The sequence below is a fragment of the Martes martes genome, assembly GCF_963455335.1.
Source record: "Martes martes genome assembly, chromosome: 5".
NCBI lineage: Eukaryota > Metazoa > Chordata > Mammalia > Carnivora > Mustelidae > Martes > Martes martes.
This window is the reverse complement of record NC_137892.1, coordinates 126,565,891-126,574,797: the sequence shown is the minus strand read 5'-3', so window position 1 is coordinate 126,574,797 and position 8,907 is coordinate 126,565,891.

The window sequence follows — 8,907 nt, the reverse complement described above, 5'->3', positions numbered from 1 at the left end:
ATCCAGATCGACCATCTGGGAAAACAAAATGAGTAAAGGATTGACAGTGAATGTAGTGGAAGAAAGCTGAGGCCTAAGTCCTGGAATCGGGAAAGCCAGCAAGAAGTGAGCCAATTCTGACTGCAGAACTCCCATCAGCTCAGGAATAAGACACACCTGGTCCTCAGAGCTGGGAGAGACTGAAAACACAAAATAGCTGGGAGTCTTTAAAATGCACACCTGAGCCCATCTATACGTCTCACTCCATGAAGGGACTACCCGAGAGAAGACCAAAGTGAAAATTCACCCGTGAGATTAAACTAAAGAAGGCTTGACTCAGGGACACCAGATAAAGGTGAAGAGTAAATTCAGTATAGCTGGACTAAATAAAGCTGAGGAAAACACCCCAAAAGATAAAGAAGCAGTTGAGCAAAGACCATTAGAGTATCAGTCTAGAAGTCTAATACCCAATTAGATGTTTCAAGACAAAGAGAAACGACAGCCATGGTGAGAAGTTACCAAGTAATTTTAGCAAACATTCCACAAACCAAAACTATGCATTTCCAGACCGAAAAAAGACCACAAATGTCCAGAACAATGACACGTTACCATTAAAGAAACAACCATTTAAAAACCTTCCTACAGGGGCGCCTGGGTAGCTCAGAGGGTTGGGCCTCTGCCGTCAGCTGGGGTTATGATCTCAGGGTCCCGGGGTGGAGCCCCGAGTCAGCCTCTCTGTTCAGTGGGGAGCTGGCTTCTCCCTCTCTCTGCCTGCCTCTCTGCCTACTTGGGATCTCTGGCAAGTAAATAAATAAAATCTCTAAAAAATAAAAAATAAAAACCTTCCTACACGAGCACCACTCTGGACAGATTCACTATCAAATTTTATTGAACACTACAGGAACAACAAAAAATCCAACCTTAAAAGTACTCCAGAGTTGGTTTCTTCTGAGACCTCTGTCGTTAGCTTGTAGATGGCTTCCTCTCGCTCTGTCCTCAGGTGGTCTCTCCTCTAGACACCTCCCCCCTTGCTATCTCTCCACATCTCCTCTCCTTAAAAAGGCTCCAGTCAGATTGGCCTGGGGCCTGCCCTAACAGCCTCATTTTCACATAATTACCTCTTTAAAGGCCCCACCTCCATATACACTTTCAGAAGGACTGGGAGTTAAGGCTTGAACACGTAAACTTTGCAAGTGGGAAGACGAAACTCACCCCATAACAACACTCATGGGAGAGGGGGGCAATCTAAGAATAAAAAGGACTTTATTTAGATTGATGAAGGATATCGACAAAAAGACAGCAAACCTATACAGTGACAAAACATTTAAAAACCTTTGGTCATAATCCCTTTAAAACAAATTCTTCCCCCACAAATGGAATCGATCACACTATGGGGACTTATTTTGTGTCTGTCACCTTTTACTTTTTTTTTTTTTTAAGATTTTATTTATTTATTTGACAGACAGATCACAAGTAGGCAGAGAGGCAGGCAGAGAGAGAAGGGAGGAAGCAGGCTCTCTGCTGAGCAGAGAGCCTGATGCGGGGCTCGATCCCAGGACGCCGGGATCATGACCCAAGCTGAAGGCAGAGGCCTTAACCCACTGAGCCACCCAGGCGCCCCTGTCACCTTTTACTTTTAAGATCTTATCACTTTCGGGGCGCCTGGGTGGCTCAGTGGGTTAAAGCCTCTGCCTTCGGCTCAGGTCATGGTCTCAGGGTCCTGGGATCGAGCCCCGCGTCGGGCTCTCTGCTCAGCGGAAGCCTGCTTCCTCCTCTCTCTCTGCCTGCCTCTCCGCCTACTTGGGCTCTCTGTCTGTCAAATAAATAAATAAAATCTTTAAAAAAAAAAAAAGATCTTATCACTTTTGAGATATACCAATGCTATTGCACAGATACATAATGTTTCTCTTACTACTGAGTACTATTCCATTGTATAGATGTGTCACAATTATTATACCCAACATTTATTGGTGGCCATTTGTTTTGATTCCAGGTTTTGACTATTTTGAATAAAATTGCAATAAACATAAAAAAAAAAAAAGCCTTTGGTCAGAGAATAAACTGGTGGTTGCCAGAGGGGAGGGGAGGTGTAGGGGTGGGAGGAATAGGAGGATAGTAAGAGGTACAAACTTCAGTTATAAAATAAATAAGTCACAAGGATGTAATGTATGGCATAGGGAATATATCAACAATATCCTTATTTTCTATGGTCATAGATGGTAGCTAGACCTATCGTAGTGATCATTTCACAATGTGTAAGAAAATTGAATCACCATTTTATACACCTGAAACTATTATAATAGTGTATGTCAGTTATAATTCCATTTTTTTAAACTCTTTAAAGTCAAGGGGTCCAAAGGACAACGGCTAACTTACAACACCACAATCGCATGCCGGGAGACAGTATTTTATAGAATTCTGATCCAGTCAACTAAACACTTAAGATCAAGCTTTGGCAACATACAGACCTAAGTCTCAATCCCAGGTGCTTTATTCGCTGCATAACCTTGAGAAGGATACTTAACCTCTGAGACTCAGTTTCCCCACTTTTAAAATGGAGCTAAAATATCGGTAACTCTCTACAAGTTATGAGGATGAAATGCCAATGCGGGGGACTCTCGGGTGCTGGCTGTTACTCTTCTGCATGTGGAAAGCTTTGTCAGGACGCTTCTGTGTATTTCAAAGACCATGCCTTGGACTTAGTTTGGAAAGTGGAAGAATTCTGCTTCCACCACCAACCCTACCTAGGATTTCAGGAAAATTACTCAACTTTGGAATTACAGTGTCATTTTTTAAATGTTGATGAAATGAAATTAAGCAAAAGGCTAAGTCAAAGAGTAGTGAAAAGATGAGATGGCTTTTGTCGATTGTTCTTTGGCTTTCACCAGTGTGGCTCAAAAATAGAATCAAAAGAATTCGTAAGCTGGGCAGTACAGCAAAAGTAGGCTGGCTTTGTGAGCCACTAAGCTCTACATTTGTGCCATCTACGTGAAAGCAGTCAAGAGTATCAGGAAACTCCGCTGCTGCAACTAAATTGAGTGATTAACCATTAAATTTCTCCGACACATTTCATTTGGCTGTGTGACTCACTGGCCCACTTTTGCTGGTGAAAACCACATCTGCACCCCCTCAGGTGAACAAAAGCCTGAGTGATACAGAGTGAACACAGACTGTGTCTCTATGTGACAAATGCCCACGCACAGAAGGACAGGGTCCCTACACTTTGCAGCAGAAACAGCTGCTGTGAGCACACAGCTGTTGTGAGGTAGAGCTCACATTCTGTCCAAATAACTGGTAAGTTATTAGAGAAAAGAGCTGTGTTAGAAGAACTACTCTCGATTTTAAACTCATGGTCACTTGTATGGATAAATGTTCTCCATATAACATATTATTATTTTAATAATGTCTAGACCTCTAGATTAAATGTTCCCCAACACATACAAAGTATCAAGACGATTGACTTGATTTATCAGGGAAAAATACCCACTTTGTTTCCTATCAGTAAGCTCACTGGTCCCAAGTTTTTACAACAGATTTAGGAAGAAAGGAAGAAAAGTAGTAAATATTGCCTGCTCCATAATAGTGCAGAATCTTATTCACTAATTTTAAGTGAGAACTCAGTTTGTACCCGTTTAAAAAGTATTAGATCCCAGATGGGATAACTCTTTGATAAGAAGGCTGAAGGCATGGGGCGCCTGGGTGGCTCAGTGGGTTAAAGCCTCTGCCTTTGGCTCAGGTCATGATCCCAGGGTCCTGGGATCTCTGCTCGACAGGGAGCCTGCTTCTTCCTCTCTCTCTGCCTGCCTCTCTGCCTACTTGTGATCTCTGTCTGTCAAATAAATAAATAAAATCTTAAAAAAAAAAAAAAAAGAAGAAGGCTGAAGGCTCAGATAACTCAGTCATGTCATAGCATGATTTTATTTTCCCACAGAGGTAGACTTCAACAAATCAACCATCTATTTATGATAAAAAAGGAAATTATAATAATACTGAAACCATATGCAACTCTTATTCAAAATTAAGAATTTGAGTATTGCATTGTTTCTCAGCCTCAAAATTCTTCTGAGAAATAATTAATTTATTAAATGATTGGTTATTATGACTGGTGGGAGAAAAAGCAGGTCTCTGTTTCTTTCCTCAAATCTCTCAAGAAAAGACTACAGTTACTGAGCGTATAGAGGAATATCAATCACAGGTATCAGTGATACTGTTTATAGGGTATTTTTGGGCACAAAGCAATAACAAAGTATTTAGTTCTCAGGTTATGAAAGGTCATTTCGTGAAAATGATTTGACAGAACATGATCCTAAATTTGATAAATACTCTCAAAATGTTTAAGAAGTAAATGAAGCAATGAAACACATTGGACAACACAAGCCTAGTTTTATACAGGAAAGCTTCTATTGAGGAATATTCTTATTACAGACAAAGGCCTTTGTTTTGAGTCTAGGATGAGATAGTTGGTCATTTGAAGGTATGTTTATTTATATTTTATAGGAATGAGAGAGTGGCAGTCATCTCCTGAAGTCTTACTTTTCCTTTGGTAGTTCTGCTTGAGTTACTAAAATTTCCTGTTATTTTGTGTAGAATGCACCATAGGCTGCCAGTAAACAAAACTTTGTATCATTGTCTGAAATTCTAAAACAGAAATGGGGACCCAGATGGCGGAAATACTGTTTTGTATCACATCAAAAGCGATAAGCTAAATTTTACAAAGGACTAAAACATCCCTTGCACTGAGAAAACAAAGAAGGACAAGAATGACTTGTTTAAACATGCAAGTTGATACGGAGTGATGTCCCAGCCTTCAGAGATCACGGATGTAACCTTTGAGAAAGAAACTGAAATCTGTTTACAGATGAACTAGATCCTGCTTTGGTAAGGGACAATTCAGGCCATGGTGCATTTTTAGTAAATTAACAGATGTTTCTGATAAATCTGTAACTCAGAAGGATTCATCATGCTCATTGTGTTTGACAAGCCAAAATTAAGCAAGTTAAATCAGTCCCAAGGAAAGAAAAATGCTGTGTAGACAATCCATCAAAGGACCAAAATCTAGAGTAATCTCTTCAGGGGGCAAGAGCTTATACTACTTGAATGTACTTTTTGCTCAGAAAAGATTTCACTTGGAAGACCCACAGATATAATATTTTCTATGAAATTGTGAACAGTTTCAATCCCATACCTCCTAAAATAGGGTGGCTTGATACTGGATGCATAATTTGCATCAGATTCATAGCATCAACTAATTAGGAGAAAACAGTAATTAAATATTAAGATGTGCTATGTGATTCATGCTCTGGCTTGCTGTGGGCTCACAAAAAGTCAGTCCTCTGTTCCTAAAGGGATGCAGAATGTCTTAGATTCTGGAGACAAATATCATGTGAGTTCAAACTCACATTCCACCTTTAACTGGCAGATTTTGGACAAGTTATTGAACTTCTCCATGTCTTAATTTCCTTATCTGTAGAATGCTGATAATAGCACCTACTTCAATAGAATTGCTTGGATTAATAGCTAATGCATGCAAAGCTGTACAGCACTGAGAATGGCAGCTGGCACATGGTTAGCCCTCCAGGCAATTTTTATACCTATAACTGTTAAGGATTACTTGGGTCCCAGCCGGAGGGTAATTAAGGTCTAGACTGCACAATAAAAATGAAACACTATTAAGTCCTAAAATCCAAACTTTAGGAAAAAGGGGGACATAGGAAGAAGGCCTTGAGATAGAGGACTTGGTTTAAAGGAGGGGAAGGGACATCCTAAGTGCCTGAGAAAGATAGGACTGAGCATGGCCTTTAAGGAAGAACCAGCCTGATGCCAAAAATAAGGTTGTGAGAACGCCCTGACCAGATAAGATATGGCAGGTTGATAAGGCTTAAATTCCATGGCTGAGGAGATCAAACTCTGAGAGGGACCTATTATAGTTTCCTCAGGAATTGTAGAAATAGTATTGGTTTTTAGGAAATAGGACAGAATGTAGGGGGAAAGTCTAGAATCAGATAGCTCAGCTTAAAGGTATTGAGGCCTACCTAGGAATAAGTAGGTAAGGTTCTGGACCAGGAATAGGCACGAGTAGAGAAGGAAGGCAACTACTAAGGCAAAACCAAGAAGAGGTTAAGTGATTAGATGTTCAGGCAATGGACAAGGGAGGCAAAAATGGCTCCAGAATTCTGAGGATGCCTCCATGGGCTATTCTTGTATTGGTAACATAAGGCAGTATTAGGTAGATGATGGTAGGACATATTCTTCTTTTTTTTTTTTAGCAGGACATATTCTTATAAAATACAAAGGGAGTTTAGGAGCTGACCTTGCCCTATGTATCTAAAGGTTCCTAAAGATTTTTATTATTTATATTATCATTACTTATTTGAGAGAGAGAGTGAGAGAGAACACAAAAGGGAGGAGTATCAGAGGGAAAAGCAGACTCCTGGCTCAGCAGGGAGCCGGATGAGGGACTCAATCCTGGAATTCCCAGCAGAAGGCAGTTGCTTAACTGACTGAGCCACCCAGGTGCTCTCTCCGAAGGTTTCTGAATGCCACTGAGGATAAGCAAAGAGGGTCAAGACTTCTGAGTGTTGCAAGAGCATCTTCTGTGCAATGGAGTGCTACTCAACAGAGCTATTAGTCCTTAGAACCACCCGAAGGCCTCACAGCTCATGAGTGCTCACACAAGGCAGGGCAAGAGCTTCAAATGGTGAATGCTTGGAAGCTCTACTCCCATAGCTTTCAAGTATACAAGACAGTAATGTTAACTACTACTAGCATCATAAAAACTCACACTGAGTTTGGTAGGACTCACTGTCGAAGGATCACTGGGTGTGGAGCAGAGCTGGGGTTTTCTCAGAGCTTCTCAGCCGAATCATCTGTCTGCCACAGGGGGTCAAAAAGCAGGATCTTGGGTGTGCAAGGGGTAGGATTGGAGTGGGAGGTGGTGAGGCAGGTCAGCATGTGGACGCCTCTGCTCTTAGATCACTATCAGGGCTGGCCCCAGAGAGTCCGTGGACAGTGGCAGAGCCACTGTACACATTTCCTGGACCCAGAGTCTTCCCATCCAATCTCTATTCTCTTTGGACCTGCTAAGTCAATCTCTGCACCGCACAATTTTCTGAGAAAAGTTATTAAAAAGGACTAGTAATCTAAACAGAGGGCATAGACATGATGGCTGTCTCTGGGTGTGATTTGTAATTAAAATAAATTTTTAAAATAGCTTCTTGCTATCTTCCAAATTTCTGCAATGAATACATATTACTTTTGTAACTTCTCCAGGGAGATCTAATTTCAGTCAGGGCTATAGTTTAGGCCACAATCAGCTGCTCAGTATCAAACTGGTGGCTTATTTATCTTTAAAAAAAAAAAGAAAGAAAGAGAGAGAGAGAGAGAGGAAAGAGTACTCCATATTCATGTCTCCTACGCCCTCTAAGTTCTGATTTCTCCCCCGGATCCTTGGCTGGTGCATTCTTTTCAGTTTATTCTGCCATTGAACAGATGCTTCCATATTAAGTCCTGTCCCTGTCATCCTGCGTGTTTTAGCCCCAAAGGTGACTTTAAAAGCAAACCAAATTAAGCCTAAATAATACAATCCAGGAAACAGGGATGGGTGAATCCTTCATTCCATTCACTGTGATTAAATATCTAGACCACAATCTCCCCACAGCATTTTTAGCACAAAGAATGAAAATACAAAGAATGAAAATACAAAGAATGAAAATACGAGACATGATGAGGAGCTAGAGGAAAATCCCATACATTGAAGTTATCTCAACACTTTTACAGAAGAGACTAGCCTAAGGGTATATTACATCTCTCTTTAAAGTTTATGGAAAAATTCTTGTTGAATATGTGTTATGGTAAAACAAAATGCAGGCATGGAAAAACAAATGACTTTAAAAATAACAACATCCTTACAAGTCCAGCTTGCAGTCATTAGAGGTAGTACAGCTGGGGTCAGTTTATAGACTTCTGTTTTTAATTTGCATAAATAGCCCAGTGCTTGGCCAGAACAGGCACGCAGCTGCCTCACCCAGCTCATTGATTTTGTTAGTCACCCCACAGACACCCAGAAGGTGCTGAGACGCGGGTCAGGGCAGTACTAAGAATCAGCATGAGGCTGCACCGTGAGAGTCCTTCTCCACTCCCACAGCAAGGAAAACCCAGAACTTATTTTTTTTTTTTAAACCCAGAACCTCGGACGAGCTAGCATTTTTTTGAGTTCTGCTAATGAAGAAGAAACTCCCAGCCCCACCTCAAGAACATCAAACATCATGGGATGATACTTCCATTGCCCAGACTGACACATCGCTAAGCCCTGAGATGGAAAAACCAAAGCAGTTTACCTTATTGTAAGTCACATCGTAAGTGCTTGCTAAAGATTGGATGGTTGTGTCCCTCCTGAATTTATATGTTGAAATCCTAACCCCAGTGTGATGGTGTTAGGAGGTGAGGCCTTTGAGAGGTGATTAGGTCATGAGGATGGAACGCTCATGAATGGGATTAGAGCCCTTATAAAAGAGGTCCCTTGTCCCTTCTGCCATATGAGGGCACAGCCTTCAGAACTGTGAGAAATAAATGTTTGCTGTTTAGAGCCCGCCCCCCCCCCCCCCGCTCTGATCTCATGGTACTTTGTTCCAGCAGCCCAGAAAGACAAAGCCAGTGTTCAATGCCCTTCTAGGTGAGGGAGTCATTGTTCTATGGCAGAGGGCCAACCATTTATTCAATAAACATAGGACACTTCTGAAGTCTAGGTTCTGGTATTGTTGTGAACAGGATGCGGGTTTCCTAGAGAATCTGTGTCTTGCTTTATAGAAAGAAGATTATGCATTTGAAAGTTTAACATCGTAGAATGAAAAATTAAGAGGAAGCCTAGGATTAAGTCAAGTAACTGATAGAAAATTTCAGGAAAAAATAGAGCAGATCAGAGTAGTTGGG